Source organism: Protopterus annectens, chromosome 7.part0 (assembly GCF_019279795.1).
Source record: "Protopterus annectens isolate FY-2018-M chromosome 7.part0, PAN1.0, whole genome shotgun sequence".
Classification (NCBI taxonomy): Eukaryota; Metazoa; Chordata; order Ceratodontiformes; family Protopteridae; genus Protopterus; species Protopterus annectens.
Genome location: NC_056739.1, coordinates 1,666,627,264 through 1,666,653,767, shown reverse-complemented (window position 1 = coordinate 1,666,653,767; position 26,504 = coordinate 1,666,627,264). Strand labels below are relative to the sequence as shown.

At 39.7% G+C, this 26,504-nt stretch overlaps 1 protein-coding gene across 1 annotated transcript in view; it reads left to right on the top strand.

Annotated features, from left to right (window-relative positions):
- The window catches only part of CACNA2D2 (calcium voltage-gated channel auxiliary subunit alpha2delta 2), a 5,241,953-nt gene that overhangs the window by 715,009 nt on the left and 4,500,440 nt on the right, over positions 1-26,504 (top strand). The window lies entirely within an intron of this gene.

The window sequence follows — 26,504 nt, the reverse complement described above, 5'->3', positions numbered from 1 at the left end:
ATTCCCAATGCAGACATTTCCTTTATAATAGTGTTCTTGCACAGTATTGGCAGAAATGAATGACACTTCTGTTAATGTAACCGAAAGTAAAAATAGAAAACTGTGATCAAGTCTTTGAATGTAACTATATTATTATGTGTCTGAGACATGAATGTGATGAAATTTACCTTGAGAGCAAAGCTCAAAAGGTGAATCTTAGCATCCATGTCAAAAACACATAAAAAATGGTTAGGATTTGTAAGACCTGTTCAGAATTCTTTGTAGTGCATAGAGCTATAGCTGTATCTGCTCTATGTACTAATATTTACAGTAAAACGAAAGAAAAATAATGTTTCCCCAGCTTTGAAAGCTTGGAAAGCACTAAATGATGGGTGTTGCACAGACAGTATGCACATATTTCACTTGTTTAAGAATTCTGGGGGAGGGGTGAAAAGTCAGAGATAGTTTTTAAATTAAATATTGTCCTAGTTTACTTATAGACATTACTTACAGAACCATTCCATGGATAGAGCAAATATATAAGGCAAGTTATTCAAGAACAGTTGAAAGCAAAGGTGTGTCCCTTGAATGAGACCTGGCTGTAAAAGTGCTTGTAGTGTGTCTAACAATTGTTACACACCCCTGAAAGTGCTGTTACATTTAGATCTTATGCTACAGAGGCTCTTTATAGGTTTATCTTTTTTTCCCTGATATTGATGTGTAATCATGGCATTCCTAATACTACAATAATATTAGCTATACATCCAATGTTGTGTCGCTAGAATTCTGTGAAGCCATTTTTATGTCATAGTTTAAAAACACATTGAAACTTGCATATAATTCCTTCTATGATATTTTAACAAGACACCATTAACATTTTATCATTATTTATACAAATAAAATGATTACTAAAAATAGGCTTTGTTGCCTTTTACATGTTAACAAATTAATATAATCCAACTCACAATGCGTGTATGTATATATGGCTTCCAGTTAATCAAAGGTCAATCTACTAATAGCCCAACTAGTCTAAAAACTAGTCTGCCTAAACTCATATCCCTTCTTTACAGTTACACTTTTAGCAAGTTCTACCCTGTGCAACCTGATTTCCCTCCCTCCCTCCACCTATGCCTAACCTTCGAACTCCATTTTATAATCTACATTCTGCAAAGCACCCATTCTCCTTTATGACTTCTAAAGGTTTGGGAATCCCTTCAAAAAAACACAAAGTCTTTACCCACTAACCTGCAGTTTCAGTCCATATTAAACTATACCAATTCAAAGAATTACAATGCAAATTCTTCCACAGTAGAGGGATCACCTAGCTTAACCAACCACTATAATTCTTTGCTTCTTACTGCTTGTTGTACAATCGTAAATGATAAAATGATAAACTCCCCATTCTCACCTCATTTTCCTCTTGCTCCTCCTTTCCTTACCTCTCTCATCTCCCCCCCCTCTTCCCTACTCTTCCTCCTCTACCATCCCTTTCACCCCCCCACTTCACCTTCCATCTCTGTTCCCTCATCTTAACTGTAAGCATTGTATAAATTATAAATAGCAGTAATTAGCTTAAACGCTTTTTCTTGTGCAGCATAGTTGCAATTAACTATAAATGTATTTTGTCATTAGTATATTCTCTTTGTAAAATTCTAGCTTAACTACATAAGTATTCAGAATGTCTAATTTTGTACCGTAGGGCTGAACCTGGTAGTTGTCAGTGGAATTGGTGTTCTATCCCAGTCAACAAGCAAAATAAAATTAGCTAACATCAATAATGAAACTATAATCATGGGAGATACCAATATTAACTGGTCCACCATTCAATCCCCCATCTCACTCCCTTAACATCAACCTATACAACTACTCTCAACTCATCAACTCCACAACTAGACCATGCAAAGACTTTACCAGCGGCAACATCCTAGATGGGATTCTTGTCTCTCACCCTCAGTACTACCCAGATAGTGGTACCATACCTGACTCCCTCAGCGACCACCTTCCTATCTTCACTAGACGTCTTCCTTGTCCCTTACAAGTCACTCATAATTATATCACTACCCGATGCCACAGAAACTTTAACCCAGAAGCTTTCTCTGACACCCTAAAATCACTTAACTGGTACCCCTTAAAACTCTACCCCTTGAAAATGCAATCACTGACTTTAATACTACCTTCCTAAACCTTCTAGATACTCATGCTCCATTAAAAACCAAAAGAATAAAAAGGCAATCCACCCCCGGTTAACTATAAACACCCTAACCACCATGCGACTTAGAGACAAAGCCTGGACACAATATCAAAAGAACAAATCTACATCTTCCCTCAATGAATACAAAACTCTTCATAATTCAGTTAAAAGATTTATCTCTGCAGACCATCGTAACTACTTCACCCGACTTCAAAGCAACCTCAAAACCAACCCTCAAAAGTTCTGGAGAGGTATAACTACCCTCTTAAAACCCGGAAACACAGAAAACCCAATCCCTTGCCCAAATATAGATGACACTGATCTTGCTACCCAATTCAATTCTTTCTTCATAGACTCTATTTGTAAACTTACCTCCTCTTTTTCAAATAACAATCCTTCTCCTACCTCCACTTCCCCTCAGGCTTCTCCCCCTCCAACATCTCCCACTTCTCCTCTTGCTTCTCCCCCTCCAACTTCTCCCACTTCTCCACCTCCATCTTCTCCCACTTCTCCTCATGCTTCTCCTCCCCCAACTTCTCCCACTCATTCCCCACCCCCACCATTCTTCATCAAACCTATTCCTACATCCACCATAAAAAAACTCCTGCAGAAACTAAAACCATGCACCAATGCCCCTGATAACATTCCCCTCATACTTCCTCAGCATAGCTGCTGAAGCCATTGCCCTCCCTATCAGTATCCTAATTAACCACTCGATCCAAGAAAGTATTGTTCCTCAAATCTGGAAAAAAGCCTACATCATTCCACTGCATAAAGGTGGAACCAATACTAATATTACCAACTTCCGTCCCATCGCCATTCTTTCGCCCATTTCAAAAGTCCTAGAGAAATGTATCCATCTTCAACTCCTTCCCCATCTCCTGGACAACAATCTACTAACTCCTACACAGCATGGATTCAGACCCCATCATAGTACTATGACTGCCCTCCTATCCTTCCTTGAAACTGTGAATAAAGCTAGAGATTCCGGCCTCACTGTATCTACCATCCTACTCGATCTCTCTAAAGCCTTCAACACTATCTCTCATAACCTACTTCTTACTAAGCTATCTAACCTAAACCTTTCTCCCTCTTCCCTCTGTTGGTTTTCTAGCTATCTCTCCAATAGGCAACAAGCTGTCAAGTGGAAAAAAGCCACCTCCTCCTTCCTCAACACCCCCACAGGTGTCCCACAAGGTTCTATTTTGGGCCCCCTCCTCTTCAATATTTTCATTAATGACTTTTTCCGCTCTATCCCCCTTGCAAACATTATTCAATACGCAGATGACTCCACAATCATCTGTGCTGCCTCATCCATTCCAACTCTTTTAAAACTCACTCCAGATGCCTTCTCCACCACAGAACAATGGATGAAAGACAACCATCTTGCACTCAATGCTGCTAAAACTAAACTTATGATATTTACCCCCTCCAAAACTAATAACCTTGATAGAAATTTATTCTCCATCACCAGCCAAAATAACACATCTCCTGAGCTGGTATCTGAAGCCAAACTGCTAGGGGTCCAAATCGATGACAAGCTCAAATTCAACTCCCATCTACTACTAAATATAAAAAACCCCCCACCAAAAACTAGGCATGCTCTACCGTCACAATTGGTTCCTCACCTCAACTACCAAAATTACTCTCTCTACCACATTTCTCCTTCCCTCCCTTCTCTATGGTGCCCCTCTTCTAACAAACCTACAATCTTCTCTGAAAACCAAACTGTCCTCTTGTTACAGTAAAATAGCCAGATTCACCACCAGTAACAAATCATCTACCCATCACTGTGAACCTCTCCACAAACTCAACTGGCTAGAGCTTCCCAACTACCTCTCCTACACTCAGCTCACCTATGCACATACACTCATATTGCAGCCATCCCTCTGTCCCTCTCTCTCTACTACCTTCAAAATGCATCAAACTCAAAGACTTCTAAGATCTAACAATCAAAACCTCATAGAAGTTTATAGACCCCTACACCCTCTAGGACAAAACCTCCTGTCCTTCTCACTAGCACGCCTATGGAACTCCCTTCCCCCCTCCATTCATACAATTGCTAGCCTCCCATACTTTAAAAAATCACTACACTCCCATCTAACATCCTCATGGGAATGCTCCTGTTCACACCCCTCATAACCTACTCTCTACTCCCAACACTTTTTCCTCCTTCCTTTTTCTCAATTCCCAGCTAGCAAATTCATGCTTGCTTCTAGCATACAACTTCTTATTTGTACCTAGTAATTTTTAGTAAAATATAAAAAAAAAAAAAAAATACATATATACTACTTCTAACTTTTAACCAGAAATTCTAGAATGTTTTTCTCTATAATCCTCATGTAAACGATGTGTGGAACATAATCTTTGTATAATCTGTATGTGGAACATAATCTCTGTATAATCTTTATGTGGAGCTTCTCTCCCCAGGACTCCATTGAAAACGGCTTCTTTAGGCCCAATGGACTATCCTGGTTAAACAACTGCAAATAAATAAATATATATATATATATATATATATATATATATATATATATATACATATATATATATATAGATATATATATATATATATATATATATATATATAGATATATATAGATATATATATACCTTTTCTAATAGTTATCCCCATAAAACAATTGAATACAGAATTTTATCTAGTATACTATGTAGATAACACTTGATTATTACTACCCAAAGCATATCATCAGAAGTTTATTACTATACTTATTGCATCATCAGAAGTTTGTTAACATCCCTGGGATGTCATGAATTCTACTAAAATACCCCTTCAACCCCATATTTAACCTTCTAGCTAAAATATAAAGTCAGAGGTCACACATTACACAAGCAAAATATGGGTGCGCATATGATGAAGTTACCTGATCATACCCTGCAAAACCAAATCTATAATTAAAAAGATAAAACAGAAGTAAAAATAAAGGGGGACCTTATACTTCCTTTATTCCACTGTAAAAAGAAATGCACATGCTACATAAAAAGGAATAGCTAGACATGCAACATCCCCAAATCAAGGTAATTAACTTCATAGAAACAGTTGTGAATACTAAAATGAAATAAATATATAAACGAATAAAAAATAGAGTGCTGACTGGAACAAAACAAATGTAAAATGATATGATCAGAAAAATGGACTTGATTCCTTATACATTAAGATTAAACTAACTAAAATGCTGACTAAGGTGCATAAGCAAATTAATTGAGACAAAACTGGGAAAAAATACTCCAGACCAAAAACTCCATGAGGCAATCTGTTTATAAATCCCATGTTAAATACACCATAGACAATCACTGGATTGCTGTGGTACATTGAATTTAATGAGAAACAGAAATTCAAACCTAGAAAGTATGGAAGGTGGATAATGGAGTACGTATGTTTGTAGCTTGTGTGACAACTGGGAAACCTTTTACTGTAGAACCAAGAACTTGTTTATTACAGATTATTAATGGGTGTATCACTCATCCTGAAACTCACTCCCCGCATATTTACTCAGGGGCGGCTCGTGGCATAGGGCTGCCGGACTGCAGCCCCCTCAAAAATAAAAAAAGAAAGAAAGAAAAATGAAAAATAAAAAAAATTATTTTTTCAAAATTCGCGGACTTCACGCATGCGCATAGACCAAGTCCCGACTACTGTCGGTCTATGCGCATGCTCAAGGCAGTCCGGCCGTCCCCATAGGGGGACACAAGGAGACGTCTGTGCACTTTTACAGTGCACAGACCCGCCAGGATTATGGGTCACGTCCGGACTGCAAGGATTTACAATGTTTATTTGTATGGAGTTTGTGCTTTTTAATTTACAATGTTTATTTGTGTGTGTGTGTGTGTGTGTGTGTGAAAATGCCCCAGGTGCTTATGGTGGTGTGGTAGGGAATGCCTCAGGCTTGAACCCTGTACCCTGTATGCAGGTGTTAAAGACTTGAGTTCCCTACCCACCACCATTTGTAAAAAAATTTCAGATTTTTGCCTCATATTCGATCTGATCTGTTCCTCATAATATCTGTGGTTTGTAAATGTTGCAATGCTTGATATTTGATGGTGAAGTAGTAGCATTGTTGCCTCACAGCTGCAGGTTCTTGGGTTTGATTCTTGGCTGGGGTTCCTTCTTTGTGGGGTCTGTATCTTATCCCTGTGTTTGTGTGGGTTTGCTTTTGTGTCCTCCCATGTTACAAAGACATGTCTGCATTATTTCTTCCTGGGCCTCTGCTGAAAATTGTTTATTTGTTCCAAGTCAGAGTGTCCTGATTAAAAATGTTAAATAAAATTGACAGGCATTTGAATTTCAGACTTAAGGGTTTCTGAATGTTTAATTCCTTGCGTATTTGATGGTGCAGTGGTAGTATTGTTGCCTCACAGCTATAGGTGTTCTGGTTTGATTCTTGGTTGGGGTGGCTTCTGTGTGGAGTCTGCATCTCCTCCATGTGTTTGTGTGGATTTGCTCTGGTGCCCTGCCATTTTACAAAGACGTGTCTGCAGTTTTAATCCCTGCTGAAAATTGGTTTTGTTCTGTCCGCAGTAAAATTGACAGGCATTTGAATTTCAGACTTCAGGTTTCTGAATGTTTAATTCCTTGCATAATTGATGGTGCGGTGGTAGTATTGTTGCCTCACAGCTATAGGTTTTCTGGTTTGATTCTTGGTTGGGGTGGCTTCTGTTTGGAGTCTGCATCTCCTGCCTGTGTTTGTGTGGATTTGCTCTGGTGCCCTGCCATTTTACAAAGATGTGTCTGCAGTTTTAATCCCTGCGTCTGCTGAAAATTGTTTTTGTTCTGTCCGCAGTAAAATTGACAGGCATTTGAATTTCAGACTTCAGGTTTCTGAATGTTTAATTCCTTGTATAATTGATGGTGCAGTGATAGTATTGTTACCTCACAACTATAGGTTTTCTGGTTTGATTCTTGGTTGGGTGGCTTCTGTCTGCATCTCCTCCCTGTATTTGTGTGGATTTGCTCTGGTGCCCTGCCATTTTACAAAGACGTGTCTGCAGTATTAATCCCTGCGTCTCTGCTGAAAATTGTTTTGTTCTGTCCGCAGTAAAATTGACCGGCATTTGAATTTCAGACTTCAGGTTTCTGAATGCTTAATTCCTTGCAGATTTGATGGTGCAGTGGTAGTATTGTTGCCTCACAGCTATAGGTTTTCTGGTTTGATTCTTGGTTGGGGTGGCTTCTGTGTGGAGTCTGCATCTCCTCTCTGTGTTTGTGTGGATTTGCTCTGATGCCCTGCCATTTTACAAAGACGTGTCTGCAGTATTAATCCCTCGCCTCTGCTGAAAATTGTTTTGTTCTGTCCGCAGTAAAATTGACCGGCATTTGAATTTCAAACTTCATGTTCTTCAGAATACATAGTAGCACAACCTTTTTCTAGCAATTTTCTAAGTTTATAAGATGAATATTTTAAATTTGTCCCTATTTTTGGGACTGTATTCCCCATTATTGGCTTCGTCCAGGTTTTTGTGCTAAGGTTGACAGCTATGGCAAGAACTGAATTCACTGAATATGGACTGTAGAATTGTGCATATTTACTGATAAAGGTGCACTGTAGAATTGTGCATATTTACTGATAATGGTGGACTGTAGAATTGTGCATATTTACTAATAATGGTGGACTGTGGAATTGTGCATATTTACTAATAATGGTGGACTGTAGAATTGTGTATATTTACTAATAATGGTGGACTGTGGAAGTCTGAGTAGACTTTTATGATAAATGTTCTCAACTGGGCAGTTTTGCCATTATGGGTGCATATGTTTTGTTTCATTGCTTACTGGAAAAATGTTCAAAACAAATTTAAAACACCCTCTAACAAGTGTACTGTATTGTACAAGGAATATAATTTTAGTACAATGAGGAAGGTGTATCAAAGAGCACATGTATGTTTCATATGCAAGGGGCCTATGATTCAAAACAGCCCAAAATTAATCTTTATCTGCCACTGGCAAAATGTATTTTCTTTGAATGTGGGTTTCAATGCTGTTTCAATGAATGTGAGTTTCAAGGGCAGAGAAGTTTTAATGCTAAGTTTTCATTGTGAGACTGCATTGCTTTGTTTAACAGATGACTTAATGTTTGTGCTGTAAAATACAAAATAAAACTTTCAAATGAAGTCCAGTCATTGAAGTAAAGTAGTATGCACATTAGTGTTTATGGTAAATGGAGTGAAATAGCCAAGTAATGGTTAATTGGAATGGCTGCAGAGGCTCCAGTTCAACCATTATTTTGTCAGGGGGGGAAGGGCAGCAAACTCAGACAGGCCCAGCTGAACTATACCTCCCAACTGTCCAGATTTTCAAAGAATGAATAGATTTTTGCTTCTTATTTTTGGTTTGTTGTTCATAAAATTTGTAGTTTTAATTCCTAAATGATTTGCCAGAAGTCACTAAATAATAAGTTTCAGACTTCATAACCTTCATAAAAATGCATGTTAAAGTAAGAGCCGTTCTATCAACTGTCTCAATTTATACAAGAGCAATTTTTAGTACTGTTTATATGTGCCCCCAATATATTTGGCCTTGTTCAGATTTACTGCATTAACAGGTTTAGAGGTACATGCAAATAAATTGCTTTATAGAATTAGGCATAGCCAACCTCTCAACTGTCCCCAATTTTGGCTCAAAATATTGCTCTTCTCCCTAATAATCCCTCCAAAAATAGCAATTTTGGAAGAAAACATGGAGGGTTTACAATTAAGAAATAACTGTAATAATCAAAGTTATAGATTACTTGAAATGCATGTAGATTCTTTTATTTTGTCAGCTGCTCAAGGTAGCAGTACTAATATTAAAGTGTCCCTTCTTTGACAGGTAGAAGCTGTATTGTGTGTCTATTTTATATTTTTGCATCACATTTTTGGTCCATTTTCATAAAATTGTGTTTTTGGCAAATTAGTGACAAATCACTAAAGACTGAAGTTAGAAAATGACAGACATTTGAGTTTCAGATTTTATACCCTTCAGAAAATTCATACTAATGCAAGACCTATTCTATTATCTTTCTAAGTTTATTAGAGCAATATTTAAAATTGTCCTTATTGTTGTGCCTTTGTCCCACTTCTGTGTATGGCTTTGTCCAGATTTCTTGCTCTTGAAGTTGAGAGGTATGACAAATGTGTCAGGGCCATCACAGTCAGCCAGAGAGATTTCAAATTGTGACATGCTTGTTGCACCCCACTCCCCATGTAGTGACTCTGGATGTGTCCAAGCAAGGCAAGGAGTAGTTGTATCTACCTTGGATGGGGAGGACACACTGCATAAGTACTACAGTGGCTTTTCATCTGTCCTTGATTTTGCAGAATGGTCTGGTTTCTGTCATATTTTGTACTGTTGATTTATGCTTATTACTCAAAGTGCCTGTTGCTCTGTGTTTAAGTAGCAATGCTTTAATGACCATAAGGTAAGCTTGTCTGACATCGTAAGATGCAAGTAAGCTTTAATAAGCATACTGTTAAAGAATTGCCAACATTGAAAGCCTTTCTGTTGTTGCCATGCAGAGAATACTTGACTAGATAATGTATAAGCCTTGGGTATTAAAGGACAGGATTCCATTATTTTAAAAAGCTCATTACACTTGTTGGAGACTTCCAGTCATCTCTACAGGCTTTACCCGTAAACTAAACAGAATGCCAATCATGTGTGGTCCATAACCTGTACAGTAATCCTTTAAGCAATGTATCTTGAGCTTGTTTCTTGTTTGCTTTTCATTTTTACTTTTATCATGTTTTCCCCATGAAACAAGTTGTCAGGCAGCAGGTCTTTTTGGATAAGAAACATTTTTACAAGTGGGGGCATCACATAGATTTCTACTTTCAGCATGTTGCTTGGTGCTTTAATAAAGCTGAATATATTATAATTAGAACTGCAGTGCAAGGAGAAGTGGTTTGAGTTGAGTGCTTCTGGTTTTCTTATACTTGATTTTGACTGGCATTCCAGTAATGTATTTAAAAAGTAATTTATTTTTTCATGCCTCACAACCTTTTGTTTCCATCTAGATATTAAGTAAGCTGTCATGCAGCCAATGCATTGAAATATTTTTATTCTTCTACACTTATTTTTGTCTTGATTGGACTTTCATAATGATGGTTTGCCACCCAGGGCAGCGTATTTAATTAAAGTTAGTTTTTTTGTGGTTTTGTGCATAGCTCCTCCCCTTTATGGTTGACCACACCCCTCCCCTTTGACCCCGCCCATTCAGCATCTCCTGCAGCCCCCCTGTGATTTGAAGTCACCAGCCGCCACTGTATTTACTACACACCGGCACCCCCAACATATTTCCCATACGTGCATATATGCACAGATACATACATATATACATACATGCATGATGTATCTTTTTGAATTCTCAAGGGGAGGACCTTGACTTGCTTGAGTAAAATGTATACTGCAGGGGAGGCACAAAGTACAATGCTACCTCAAATTGACCAAGTGAAATGTAGCCTTACATCTGTAATGAAGAAAGTGTCATTGAACACCCCCCCCCCCGCCAAAATAAAAAAAAAAAGAAATGAAGGTGTCGGTGCTGCCCTTTGTAGTCGTGGCTGCTGTCCTCTTTGTTTTTACTATATTGGATACTGGTCCTATCTGTGTACATTGGTACCTTTTATACTGCCAGTAATTTTGTTAGTACCCTATCATCTGCAGACCCAGTTTGGAGTGGCAAAAAGTGGAAAAAAGTGAGGAGGGAAGGGCACGTGAATGAGTATAATGAAATAATGCTCTGTTGCTAGTAACAGTTCTAGTACTCCAGCTACATTTCAAAATTGAGATAATAAATATGAATCCACTTCTGTAGAATGCCACTTTGTAAAATATGTTTTTAATGAGGCTTACTATTTGCTTATCAGATATTTACCTTTCTAAGAAACAGCGTGGTATATTATTGACAAACTTCAATGATAGTTAACTCTTTGTTGCTGTTAGCTATTGTGGATGTTATTCAACTATGTTTTGCAAGATAATAAAAGTCTTTATTTAGATTGTACCCTTCTAAAATGGCATTTCAATGTTCATTGAATGTGTGCTAGTCACGTAAAAAAAAGGGTTCTTTGAAAAAATACTTACTGTAATTACATTACGTTTTATTTTATGTGCTTCAATATTTTTTCATCATGTATTTTTGCACGTTCATTTATTCTGGAGTTTAGAATCCTTTGTACCATTTATAAATCTGCACAGTTCTCAGGAAGTGATTGCAGGTCATTCATTTTTTTGTTTGAAAAATCATTAGTCATGCTTGGCATCTGGTCTTAAGGATAGAGTTTATAATTAATAATGAGGGCGGTCCTGAAGTTCTTAAAACACAATATGATTATAAATTGTGAGAAGCATTAATGTTCTGACTAACTAATATGAATGATTTCTGAAGGTAAGAATTACGTTGATTAATGTAAACTATTTTGACAGTTTCTTGAGTCTATTTTTTTTAACTTCATAACCCCAAGCTGAACCTGTAAATGGTGTTTATATATCAGTTTTCTACCCACTTTTATAAATAAATAAGTAAATAAATACTGTATACAGATGAGAGGTCGGGTAAGTCACCAATATAGTTCAGGTCTATGTCATATCGTTGGACTGTCACATTGTCAAACATCATCTCTTCGACAGTGCAGGCTGTCAAACTGTTCTGACTGAAATTGCATTACGGTAGGGATCAGGAAATTGTTCCTTTTCCCCACTATAGAGCAATCTCGGAGTTGGTATATATAATTGAGGGGGGGGGGGTCAATGGCCTGCATTGTGGATGAGATGACTTTCGACAATGTGACTGTTCACTGATATGACATAGACCTATATAGTTCACAGACAATTAAAAGTTCACATTTGCTTGTTACTGTTTCCTAACTTTGCAGTGCTTCAAGCTTAAAAATGAAAAGTTAATGTGTGTTCTCATTACAAATCAAATTGCCTTTAAAAATAGACTTTAGCTAAACAAACCACTGATAAAGCAATAATGTTTTATTGCGTTGGGAAAAATATTTAAGAAATATTTCATATTTGTGTAGAGAATTTGTTGTGCTGTAGTTAACAAAATGTCTGTCTCAATTTTCACAACAACCTGTTTCATAATTAATGGCAGTTCTAATGCCATAACAATACAAAATGGAAGCCCATCGTAAACAGGTACATCAAGTAATGAGAAATCCAAAACCATGATGATACAGAATGACAATGTGGAGTTCTTTAATAAACAAACTGCTTCAGTGAAAGGCACATATTATTTCAAAAGAGTAAGGTGCATTACCCAACCATCTTATTCTACGATGGCTGGGTAACACATAAATTCATTAGCTATCTATGGCAAGCAGAGACATGCAGAGGTGGAAGCTAGAACTCAGAATAGGAATTCCATGATAACCAAAGAAAGACTAAACTCAGCATATAGAAATAACAAAGGACAAGATAACTGTGTTGTTTTCAGGAAGGCATAGTCTTATTTTTTGGTTGTAAGTGCATTGTGACATGAAAGTAAAACATCACAACTAGGCATACAAGATTTTCGTAATAAGCAAGCAGCAAGTTAGATAAACACTGAGTTTAGCAGTAAATAAAGAAGTGAAAGTGAAATGGCTGACAAATTATCCAGATCAAGAAAAATGAGTTGACAGAAAATACTTTTTGAAGCGATTTATTTAATGTGATAGACTGATTTAAACAGCTTTGTGTCACTTGTATCTCTGACTGATTTTAAAAAACAAACTAAGCTGAGGAACCTGCAAGTAGCTAAACTGATCCAAAACAACAGAAATTCGACGAAGAAAAGCACATAGGATTTCTTCTAATTAGACTGATTAATTATTGATCAGTAAAGCAGTTTCTGGCAAAGAGGATGATGTCAGAGAACGCAGAAAAAAGTCTTACTGCTTTGAATGTATGCTAAAAGAAATCACAGCAACATACTTATTATTCTAAAATAAACAAATTCCCCGAAAGTTAACTGCTTATATGTGCCTCAGGTATAAATACTAACAAAGCCATAATAAAATCTGCATTTGTAAGACTGTATCTCATCTACTATAAACCAAGGTAGAAGACTTAAAAAACTCATAGCACTAACAATAAGAAGTAAACTGGATGCCTCGAGAATTAAAACAAAAAACGCTTATTACATGCTGGGTGCCTATACCGTTAATTACTTTTTGAAATATTTTTTTTATAAAATAAAACTTTGAAAGTGATAAACAACTAAAGATGTATATATACAAAAAAAATCCTGAAAACTATTTTGTTAAAAATAGAAGATCATGTATTTAAGTAGTTGCTGTCTAATACATTACCTAAGATGAGGCAAAAAAAAAAAAAAAAATATATATATATATATATATATATATATATATATATATATATATATATATCTTTGGTCGCAAATGTACATGAAAAGAAAAAAGTGGTCTACACACATTCTTTTGTAAGGAGAAAATTGCTGCAGTACTGCCTGTCTTGTCTTTTCTTTAAAGAACAAAGACTTGTGTACCCAGTTTTGTAGCATCTCCATGTCAAAGGACTAATTTAATTTATTTGTATATGTACTTGCATTTGTTGACCAGGATGATCTGACAGGGCTGTGCTAGACCCCTTTTCAGCAGGTGATCAGGGACAAAAGCTCAATCTGTAATCCTGCTACTATTTTTTTTTTCCTTAGGCTTAGTAGTTTTACAAATTAGTACCCTGGTTTTAATAAACAGAAATAAGTAACACTACAATACACATTATTATTAAATACAGAGATGTCATACATTATAAGGTATGCATGTGCAGTTTCCAGAAGCATGCATTATGAGATATGCAGATACAGTTCTCATAAACACACGCACATGCATGTACACTTTTAAAAAGCATCTTGTGGAACAGTCATGAAAATATTTTCATGAGTATGTACAAATATAAGAATTGAACCATGGGGCAGAGACAAAGAGTTGAGATTGGAATGATTAGCGGTAGGAAAGCTTTGATGTGTTTCAGTAAGGTGGGGGGGGTACTTCCATAGTCTGTCACGGAGCTAAGAGAGTTAAGAGCCTTGAGGGAGTTTGGTTTGGATTCGATTCATCTGAGTTTTACTGCAAGCTATTCCACAGTACTAATCTAAGCTAGTTTTGTGTTTTAACAACAGAAGTCTGCATTTTTGCTTGTTATCCCAAGTGTCTATGGGTTTGTACTACTGCAGTAAGGTAGCTATGGCTGGACATTTATTTTATTGGTATATTAGGGAGTCAGCACATTTTAATTGCAGGTATTTCATGAGATTGGAAAGTTCTAACCACTGTAGTTTGTATAAGACTGCACAGTGGTGGCTCTTGAGTTTAGAAGAGTTGCGATTCTGACTATTTTATTCTAGGAATGGCTGAGCTTGTTTAGTTGCAGTATTTGGAGATTAGTAAATATGGGAGAGGCATATGTTAAAGTAAGTATAAGCCGCAGCAGCGGCTATTTTGGCTAGACTCATGTAGAAAGTTTTGTCCCTATATAAGTGTCCAAGTTTAAGCGGAGTCTTTTTGCTGACATATTGGATGTGTATGTCAAATTTCAGTTGATTGTCATTTGTGATCTCTAGTATTTTTACATGTGGGATTTGATTGTAGGAATAGTTATGTACTTGCAATGGAAGACTATAAACTTAGTATTTTGGTAGTTTAATATTAAATTGTGGACGTCCAGCCAGTTTCTGACTGTAATGTACGTATCTCATTTTGCATGGAGCTACAGCTGTGTAAGACTTGCTAATGTAGATGGTGAAGAGAAGTCCTAGTGCTGGTTGTTGGGGAACTCCTGTGTCTGCAGGTAAATGTTGATTGGTGGATTTTCATTTAACCACTTGAGTAACTTTGGAACCATAAGACAGTTTGGTTGGACATATTTAGGTCTTCTAATGTGTTTAATAATTTAAGGTGTGGGATATGGTGTCAAAGGCTTTAGATAGATTAAGGAAAGCTGAGGTGGACTAATTGATTATGAGTGTGGTGAGTATTAATAGTATTTAGGAAAGAAATGAGGGCTGTAGTTGTGTTATTCATTAAATCTCTTTTCATCATGACTATCAATGTGAAGAAACACTATTTCATAGAGGTATGAGTTTTAGCGAATGTTGCTGGAATCAGGGATTACACTTTTTCCAAGAGACAAGAACCCTGAGTTACAATGATTAACTATGCCACTGCAGAGTATGCATTTTTTTTTTGGGGGGGGGGACCTGACAAGAAAACCATATCCTTTTCTTATTTTGCAATTTATTAATATTCTGTTATTAATTTGGTATGTACTGGTAAGGAAAGTCATATATACAACTGTCTACCAAAAACATGGGAGAAAGACTATTGTAGACATTGCCAAACCAACCCTTCTGTATTTTATGGGAAAAAAAATCACTGCGAGAGTAGAAAACATTTCGGAGAAAAAGTTTTTTTTTTTCCTAAAATGTGAGTGCCTTCTTGTCTTTGATTTTAATCGAGTTCATACCAAGCAGTGACAATGGTCGGGATTTTTGCTGAGTGCCTTTGATTTTAAACGAGTTCATACCAAGCAGTGACAATGGTGGGGATTTTTGCTGAGTGCCTTTGATTTTAAGTGAGTTCATACCAAGTAGTGACAATGGTCGGGATTTTTGCTGAGTGCCTTTGATTTTAAGTGAGTTCATACCAAGCAGTGACAAGTCGGGATTTTTGCTGAGTGCCTTTGATTTTAAGTGAGTTCATACCAAACAGTGACAATGGTCGGGATTTTTGCTGAGTGCCTTTGATTTTAAGTGAGTTCATACCAAGCAGTGACAATGGTTGGGGTTTTTGTAGTAAGAGTCTTTATCTTATGCTTGTTGGCTCCATGCCAGAGCTGGAATGCATGTTGTCTGATTTTATCATCCACTGTTGCTGCTGGCACTACAATAAAGCAAAAGTTTTAAGTATTTGAATGTGTCTGATCAATGCACAGAAGCATGGGATAGTAAAATGCAAATGAGCAATCCTTTACATAAATGACAGTCTTGCTCCTGGCACAACATGGGCACAAGGAACAAGTAGGAAACATGTACAGGGCAAACGCCATAAACAAATGCACATCATGGAACCATAACATCAACAGGCTTTGTAATAAAAGGAAAAGAATTTGAACCAAAAGTAAGAAGAGTAATTCCCAGAATGCTACAGCTCTTTACAGGTTACCTCCAGAAATAGACCAGTCATAGATGGAGTTCCCTAACATCTTGTACAGGAACCACTACGGTTTATGTTTAGCATTTACTTTTTTGAAGTAAAAGCCAATATCAAATGGCTCTGGATGACTAAGTTTGCAGGTAGCTGCAGCTAGGAGCAGTTATTAAATTCCCAAATGCCTTAGCCATCCCGCAGTAAGGTTTAGCTCAAATAAATAAATAAATAACTGGTGCCAAAAATCATGGACTGCAACTAAATCCCAAGAAAATGCATTATTGTATCCTTTGAGAAATCATCTATCCCAGGAAAAATGACACATTAACAATACACCACTCTGAGCTGACCCCTTTGTTTGGGATTTGGGAACTTATGTGGACAATGACCTGACTTTTGACCAACATGTGTACATTGTTATAAGAAAGGCCTTCTATATTGCTCATCTTGTAAACAAAGGGATTGTGTCTAAATCTAGAGATGTCCTTGCATCCCTTTTCTGACCCCTCAGTAGATCAATCACCGAATATAATGCCCCCTTTGGCATGTATCTGTCCAGACACATGTAACTAAAGGAACACCCACAGAGGTACGTTACTAAAAGATACAAGGTCTAAACAACATGTTCTACATGGAATGAGTCAAAGTCCTGTCATTATTCTTGGTATCCTACAGACTGCTAAGAAGTGATCTGGCATACAAGACATCCTCCAAACCAATACTGATAGATTTACAGCACATTTGCAAATAAAGGGCCACCAGAAAAACTTGATTTAGGGATCTAAGCCTCTTCTGCAATGCAGCATCAACAGAATGATTTGGAGGGAAAGGAATAATCTTGCATGGATACCACTGCTCTGGAACAGATCACCCATCCACATAAAGCAAAGCTCATCCCTGTCTATATTCAAGTGCAACTACCCCCTGCACTTTTAATAGAGCAAGACAGCTCCTAAATGCTTTACCCATGCATGGGGCCTTTCAAATTATCTGTAGTCTAATTTCAGTTATTTTCATTAGGGTATTATAATTATTGACCATGGGATGGGCAACGCCAATCTCTGACCCAATGTGATAGGTTAAGTTGAGCACAAAACAGGAAACTGGTTAGGCTTAAAATGGCCCACAAGTTCAGCTAGCACCTAGTATTTACTTATGAACCTGGTATGGAAACTAATCCTTGATGGGATGCCAGTCTGCTACAACACACGCACATGCACACAGACACACACCCACCCACATACCCACACATTCACACACAGAGACACACATACTCACCCACACACACACACACACAGACACACCCACACACAGACATCCACACACCCCTATTCCAACACACACACACACACACACACACACACACACACACACACACACACACACACACACACACACACACACACACACACACACACACACACACACACACACACACACACACACACACACACACACACACACACACACACACACACACACACACACACACACATACGTATGGGTAATTTGAAACATCAGCAGTTCAGTTGCAGCATCTCTTTGGGATGTAGAAGGAAACTGGATACAAGGTGGACCTAAACCAGTAATTTTAAATTTAAATGAATTAGTAAGGCTGTGGTGGTGCAGCGGTTAGCGTTATCGCTTCACAACAAGAGGTTCTCTGGTTCGATTCTTGGCTGGAGCGCCTTCTGTGTGGAGTCTGTATGTCCTCCCCATGGTCGAGTGACGTTTAAAGACATGCAAGTAGGTGTGTTCATGAATGGGTGTGCCTTCTTTGAAGGTTGGGCATCGGGCTGGCACCTCGGCACTGTAAAAATCCACTGCCAGTCATTAGCAGACCGGAGTTCCGCTGTGACGACCCATAACCGCGAAAATCTGAAAGACATTAGTTAGTACGAAAAGTGGACTTGGGTGATAGAAATGTCCATTCACACCATTGACATTACTGTTCGTCAGAACTCTGCAAAATTTAAACTGACTTTCAGATATTAGGGTATACTTCGATATATGCTAGTAAGGTTATACCTTTGCGCAATATAGTTACCCATTTATTCCATTCTGTCAGTGCTCAAGATGTCTGCCAGTTTATTCAGTACTACTAGACACTACAGGGATTGCTTGCAGGCTTGGGATAGATTTGATTAATACCCATGACTGGACAAACTCACTATGATGTTGAGTATTCTGCTCTATTTAACTATTTTAAATCGCACTGAGTACGTATTACCAGTTTCATTCCATGCCAAATTATTTGATGAAACTTGTTTTCAGCTTGGGTATGTTCTTGGACTCGAGTGTTTCTGTAAAAGCCCAAGTAAGAAAGTAATGGATAAACAAATGAAATTCACTGTGAACATTAAATGCAATTAAAAGGTATGTATTAAAAGCTATTCTTCAAAATATCTTCTGTACAATGTTCTTTCAAGGGATAATAGTCACTATAGCAATCCATAGCAATATTTCCCCTTAATTTTCACAAACTGTGCAACCTAGCACTTTTTTTCATCTAGACTTGAGCTTTTATATCCATTCATCATCCATCCATAACCCCTTTTTTTCAATTTTTTATACATGGGACAGTGTGGTCATTTAGAACCAATGACGTTCTTCGTGTTTCACTGTTGCAGTCATCACCTGCGGTTTGTCCCTGCTGTGGTAGCCCTTGGCTGGCCCGAATACCAGAATCAATGTTTTTCTACGTCGGCTGCTGTCGCCTGTCGTCTGATGTCAGGTCATCAGTGCTATAAAGCAAGGCAGTCAATGCCATTACACCAGTCTTTCTTGCCATGGAGCCTGTAGCAGAAGCAGTTCACAAGTGTGCTGGTCAGTCGCTACCAGAGTTTGTATTTCAGCTGAAAACATCTAAAGCTAAGCTCCCCATTGGGGATCCTTTTTTTCTTGCACTAACCAATGTCTGAAAAAGTTAACAATTGTCTCACCCGTGGAAAGCAGATCCCACCACCGAGACTTTCATTCATACTGCATCACTTGCTTAGGCCCAGACCATGACGTCCCCTGTTGCCGGTTCTGTGCCCTCTTTAACGTGAGAACAATTCACAGTAGAGCTCTTATTGTAGACAGGTATTTTCATCATCTGTCTTCACATTCCAAAATGGCGTCCATCAGCCAACAATGTTCGTGGACATTCCAAAAAAATGCAGAGATAAAGATAGAGACAGACCTCACAAGGCTAAGCTTTCCGAAGACTCCACCACTTAGCAGGTCATCAGTTCTCCGGGATTCAATGAGATGGTTTTGCAGCTCCTGATGCCTGATTCGATATCTAGGCATGGCCTCTACCGAGACCCTATTGGAGTCTGGTGTACCACAGAAATCCTGTTCATCTTCCGAGCCTTTGGCTTTCTCTGCCTTGGTTGGGTCTGGAGCCACGATGCAGGCACCGGCTTCCAAGGAGGCCTCACACACTACCGAATCTAGACAAAAACTTCTCATCCGATTACCATTTCTCTCAGAGCAACGACCCAACCTTAAGCAAACTTCAAACGCTAACACAGCATAACTTTACTCTGGCTGAAGCATGGTTTTCTAACATTAAACGTATACTCAATCCCAAAAAAAAACAAAACTAATTCTCTTCAGTCTTGGTAGAGCTCCTGCACTAAATAATGATTTCACCATAAACTCCAAGGATAATACCTCAATCACCCCAACAACACACACTAAACTCCTAGGAGTAGTAATCAATAACAATCTCAAATTTGATGTACACGTAGCCCAAACAATCAAAAAAGTAAACAAAAAGATTGGTCTCCTGTATAGGAACAAGCAATTCATGACCAGTTATACCAAAGCCACTATTGCATGAACTCAGTTATTATCCACCCTACTGTATGCCTCCCCAATCCTGACTAATCTTTGCCACAGCGAACATAACAAAATGGCATCTTGCTATAACAAGATTGCCAAGTTTGCTACAGGTGCCGCTAATAGATCCCATCACTGTCTTTCCTTCAAACAGCTCAACTGGCTTGAGTTGCCCCAACTACTTCTTACTACATAACTCTCCACAGCCCACAAACTGTGCTACCTCCCTGACAAAACTCCCACATTACAGGATATAATACAGCCCTACACTACCACCTGAGCCTTAAGATCAACAGACTGAAATCTCATAAATGTCATTAAACATAAGAATGAAGCGGGTAAAACTACTCTTTGGCTGTACAATAGCAAAAATCTGGAACTTGCTCCCAAATCACATAATGTCTACAAGCTCTGCTTCACTATTTAAGAAACTACTCAAAACCCACTATTTTAACAATTGGCTGTGCCCATGTGACTCCCCAGGCTAATCCACTGCATTGCAGTGTTGCAAGGATTCTGCCAAAGATCACCTATAAGTTTTTAACCTCTGAATACTTATTCTTACCAAATAATGTTTTATTCTGATGGTATTGATTTATATGTCTATGAAGAAATGTTAAATATGTTCTTATATGTTTATTTGTATGCCTTAAGATTACAGTTATTTATTTTATAAAATGTATTTGTGGCATTGTTTTAAGTGGAGCTTTTCTCCCCGGGCCTCCGCTGAAAATGGACCTGTGTCCAGTCTGACATCAAATGTAAAATAAAAAATAAAAGAAAATAAATAAAATAAAAATAAACGGATACTCTTAGGCCTAGAAGCCAGGCCACTCCTATAAAATCTGCCTCTAGCCTCCATCTTGCTCCTGCTCCACCACCCCGAGCACAAATGCTTAAAATGGCAAAGGATCACATCTCCCTTATCAGGGGTAATCCACAACTTCTAAAAGGAAAGGACACCCTTCTCTAGAAATTATGACAGAACAGGATTCTGAGGAATCTGAATATTCAGATTTTAAAGAGGAACAACAACCTCTGACTGCTTATGAGGATTTAGATGCAGAGCAATCCATTCCTTCTGTCTCCCCACCAGAAGACCTTTCCTTTGGGGAAACCCTTCACGCCCTCAGGGAACATTTCCAATGGGAATCTCAGAATTTCCCCCAGTCTAAGAAAAGACTTACAGAGTTTCTGGACCTGCCCCAGCACAGATGCCTGGCCATCCCCCTATTTTAGAAGTAGTGGATAATGTTTTCCATGAATCCAGCTTAGCCCCTGATGCCCTCCCACCTGCTCCCAGTAAATCTGACAGGTATTACAGAGTGCCGGATTCTCATAAATACCTGTACAGAAATCATGCTGCAGACCCAGAGGTCATTACACAGGGACCTAAAGGAGCTAAGACTAGTTCTGCCAAGAATCCTGTTCCTTCTGACAAGGATTCCAGAGCTTTGGACAGATGGGGTAAACAAGTACACAGCTCTGCAACCTTAGCTGTCAGAGCACTCAACTGTCAGTCCCATATGTTAAAATATGAACAACATACTTTGGAAATATTAAAACAAATTATTTCAACCTTTCCTGACTGTGGCAATTTGAAAGAGTTAGCAGATTTACTGCACTCTACTTGTCAAGTGGCTAAACAGTCATTACACTCTGGATATAACGCCCTAGAAGCCTCAAGCAGAACAGCAGTGTCAGGATCTGTCATTAGGAAACATGCATGGCTGAAGGAACAACCTCTCCCTGGTCATGTCAAGTATAAACTAATTGATGCACCCCTGGATAAGGACTGCTTGTCTGGAGTAAAATCAGAAGAGGTGCTTAAAAAGATGGAAGACAAAGCAAAATCTATGCAAACAGTAAAATATTTCTTTCAGGTTCAGCAGGAACTTTCCCTCTAAATACTGGTCCTTCCCTGCACCTAGCAGACTGCGCCAAGTTAAGCCCCACAGGCATAGATCACCCAGACCCCTATCCCAGGGGCAGCAGAGAACCAAACAGTGGACCACTTCTACCCCAAAGGCAAGGAGTTCAAAAACTCTCAATGACTCCCTCTGCCCTCCTCTGCCTTCCTTTCACTCACCAAAAGCTAGGAGGAAGGCTCTCCCTCTGCAAAGAAAATTGACTTTTTGAAACAAAGGACCAATGGGTCTTAAAGATAATTTTTTAGGGATACAAATTCTCTTTCAATGGACTCCCAATTCCAAGAGGGTACCCAGACTTATCTCTAAATCAGTGGGCAGAGGCATTGAAACAGGTCCAAACTCTTATATCCCAGGGGTCAGTATAACCTGTCCCCTGAGATCAAACAGGCAAAGGCTTTTATTCCAGACTATTCCTTGTTCCAAGAAAAGAGGGCACTTGGCACCCCATACTGGATCTATCCATTCTGAACACCTCCCTGGTGGTCCCCAAATTCAAAATGCTAACTTTGCAGCAGCTGCTACCTTTGCTGACAACAAAATGCCTGGCTAGTGACCCTAGACCTAAAAGATGCCTACCTCCACATCCCCATAAGGGAATCCTGCAGGAAATTCCTGCGCTTCAGAGCAGGGTCACAACACTTTCAGTTCTCTGCGTTACACTTTGGCTTCTCTACTGCACCCAGAGTATTCACCAAATGCTTAGCCCCAGCCATAGCATTTTGCAGACAGAGAAATATACAGATTTACCCTTATCTGGACGACTGCCTCATTCAGGCAGACTGCAAAGAAAAGCTGATCCAGGACCTTCTCTTTGTCAAAACTGTCCTAACTTCACTAGGGTTCACCACCAATGAGAAGAAATCAAAGCTAACACCCTCCAGGTAGAACATTTTCTTGGGAGCAGTGCTGGGCACAGCATCCCAAGTGTCCTTCCTATCCCCAGAAAAGCAGAGCTTCCTGCCTCTCTACTTTACCCAGCTGGCTTCCAGAAGTCACCTCACAGTGAGGAAGTTCCTGCAAGCATTGGGGTACATGGCATCTTACTTCTAATTCCTCTGCCCAGGCTTCATATGAGGAAACGTCAGTGGTATCTAAAGAACCTTTGGTGTTAGCACTCTCAGCCTCTAGAGACCTCTCCCCCTCTGATCCTCTGTATAAGGGCTGGGTTTCTCTGGATAGCAGGGGCCTGAGCCAAGAACAAGGGTCTTCCCTTCATCCTCTGCCCTACCAGCCAGGCCATCACCACAGATACTTCAGACATTGCTTGGGGCACTCACCTAGCAGGCAGGTGCACCCAAGGTCTTTGGGATGCCCAGCACCTTCCCTTACACATCAATCAGAAGAAAATGATGGCAGTACAAAAAGCTCTGACATCCTTCAAACCCCATCTCAGGCCAGGGGTTCTCCTTATCAAAACAGACAGCACCACAGTAATGTGGGACATCAACAAACAGGGAGGGACCCAATCTTACCCTCTGTGCAGGCTAGTCATGAACCTCTGGCTGACAGCCTCCACCATGGGATTACACCTAATTGCCCAATACATACCAGGGATCAACAGCACCCTGGCAGACATCTAAGTAGATACTTACTGGACCCCCACAAATGGCAGCTCCACAGAAAAATCTTTTTGCAAATCATTCAGGAGTGGGGAACTTCAGAGGTTGATCTATTTGCTTCGCACCTCAACCACCAGCTGAAAAAAATTCTGTACCAGGGAGTATCACCACCTAGCATGGAAGGTGGATGCCTTGACCTTCCCCTGCAACTCCTTCTTTGTGTATGCATTCCCTACTCTGCCTCTTATTCCTAACGTACTGATCAAGATAAGGGAGGAGAGACCAAAGGCCATCTTCATTGCTCCAGATTTGCTCAGACAGCATTGGTACCCCTTACTGCGTAGCCTGACATTACAGCCTCCCAGGCAGCTTCCCCTGATCTCAGACTTCTTGACCCAGGTGGGGGCGGTGACTAATACTTTAAAAGCAAACAAGGGGTACCTGTTAAGCAAACAGGTCCTAGACATTATCACAGAGGCCAGAAGGCCCAGCGCCAGAATATCTTACGCAGGGAAATTGAAAAGATTCTGCTCCTGGAGCCAGTCCAGAGGGGGCAGTACCTCACAACCTTCCATCCATCTTATCCTGCACTACCTAGCCGGGTTACTCAATAGTGGCCTCTTCTTCTCTTCTGTTAAAATCCAAGTCTCAGCCATTTCCACTCATTTCGATTCAGACCAGCCCCTCTTCTCACATTCTTTGATTAAACAAGAGAGGCCTCTAATATCAGACCTCCCAGAAGGCCACTCATGCCAGCCTGGGACCTGAATTATGTTTTAGAAAAACTAACTTTACCACCATTCAAACTTGCTGCTTCAGCAGAATTGAGATACCTCTGCTGGAAGACTGCTTTCCTGCTAGCTATCACCTCAGCCAGAAGGGTTTCAGAACTTCAGGCACTCATGGCCATTAAGCCCTTCATCATTTTTCATGCAGACAGGGTCTCCCTGAGGACTAACCCCTCCTTTATGCCCAAGGTGGTATCTGATGTGACCCTCAGCCAGGCCATACATCTAAACACCTTCTTTCCTAATCCTCAAAACAAGGGGGAAAGAATTATGCACTCATTAGACGTGCACAGACAACTCAGATACTACCTGGCCATATTAAAACCTTCAGAGAAACAGACCAGCTTCTTGTCAGCTTTGCCCCAAGGCAGAGGGGAAGCCCATTTCCAAGCAAACCATTTCCAAATGGATATCACACTGTATCCATTTCTGCTACAGACTACATGGAAAACCATCCCCTAAGTCTATTTATACCCATTCCACTAGGGCAACCTTCACTTCCACAGCATTCCTCAGAGGAGTTCTCACAAGGGACATCTTAGAAGCTGCCACCTGGACCTCTGTCCATAACTTTACAAAGCATTACCACCTACCTCTTTCCTCTAAGGCTAGGGCAAGGTTTGCCTCTGCAGTTCTGCAGGGCTTGCTGACCCATGCCTAGGGCTCTAACTAATCCTTCCACCCCTCTCCTCAGCTTTGGGAATCCTCCCACAGGCGATGACTGCAACAGTGAAACACAAAGAACATAGTACAGTTGTGTACACTTACCATAAATGTAGCTGTTCAAGTGTATTCTCTGTTGCAGTCCTGGTTTCCCTCCCTCCTTCCCCTTATATCCTCTTCCCTAGGGGGACATAAGCTTCCTACAGTGGCTTTTAGGCACCAGGACCACTTTATCATATTTCCTTGTGCTTCTGATGGGTTAGGGCAAGAAAAACTGATGTCCTGATGACCTAGTCATTATCAACATGAGTGTCCGGTGTTCCACACCTGAACTCAACTCCTCATTGGTCCGATCCAACCATAAGCTTATCACCCTTGATATCCACATCCTGCCCCCACCCCCCATTAAGGAAACCACAGTAAAAAATTTCTCCAAAGCCAACATCATGCATCTTAAGACAGAAGTGATGAACTTCATGACACCCATGCAGATGGACAATGCTGAATCCTACACAAATGCACTCTATAAGTACGCGAGTGCATAGATCGTGCTATCCCAAACAGAACCAAGACACTATCCTCCAAAAAAAGGAAGCCAATCTGCTGGTCCCCTGCCATAAACAAACTGTACAATAGAAGGAAGAAACTGTTGCAAAAGAGAGTAAAATCCCATGAGTGGAGGACCTCACTGGTCAGCCTCAGTAAGAAGCTGTGATCCCTTATAAGATCCTCTAAAGCTAGCTACAAAAACAAAATTGCCACTAAATCCAAGGACAACCACAAAGCATTCTATAGCTATGTCAAGAATCTAGATGGCAACACCCAGATCTGCTCTGAGTTACAGCACAAATGCACGAAAATTACAGAACCAGCTGATATTGCCAACATCCGGCAGATTGGTTTAATGCTAACTTTACCCCCTCTCACCCCCTAAAGGGCCCATATCTATGCAGGAAGAATGCAGAGTCCCTGTAATCACAACTACGCAGGTAGAAGCTGCACTCTCTAAGGCCAATAACACAGCATCCATGTGACCGGACAACATCCTAGGCTGCGTTTTACACGAACTTCAGAACTAACTGGCTCCCCACTTAAGCACCATGTTCAATAATAGCCTCACATCAGGCTTTGAGCCCAATGAATGGCGCACAGCAACAGTTATCCCACTCCACAAAGGGGGAGCCACCACTGATCCCAGGAACTATCGACCTATTAGCCTGATGAGCCTGGTCTGCAAGGCCATGGAATGTATCATCATGGAACTCATAAACAAAGACATTGGTAACCTCCAAACTCTGGATCCCACCCAGTTTGGGTTTGTGAAAGGCAGATCATGCCTCCTGAACCTGATTGACTTCTTTGAGGCAGTCACCAAAGCCTTGGATAAGGGTAAGGTGGTTCACACAGCCTA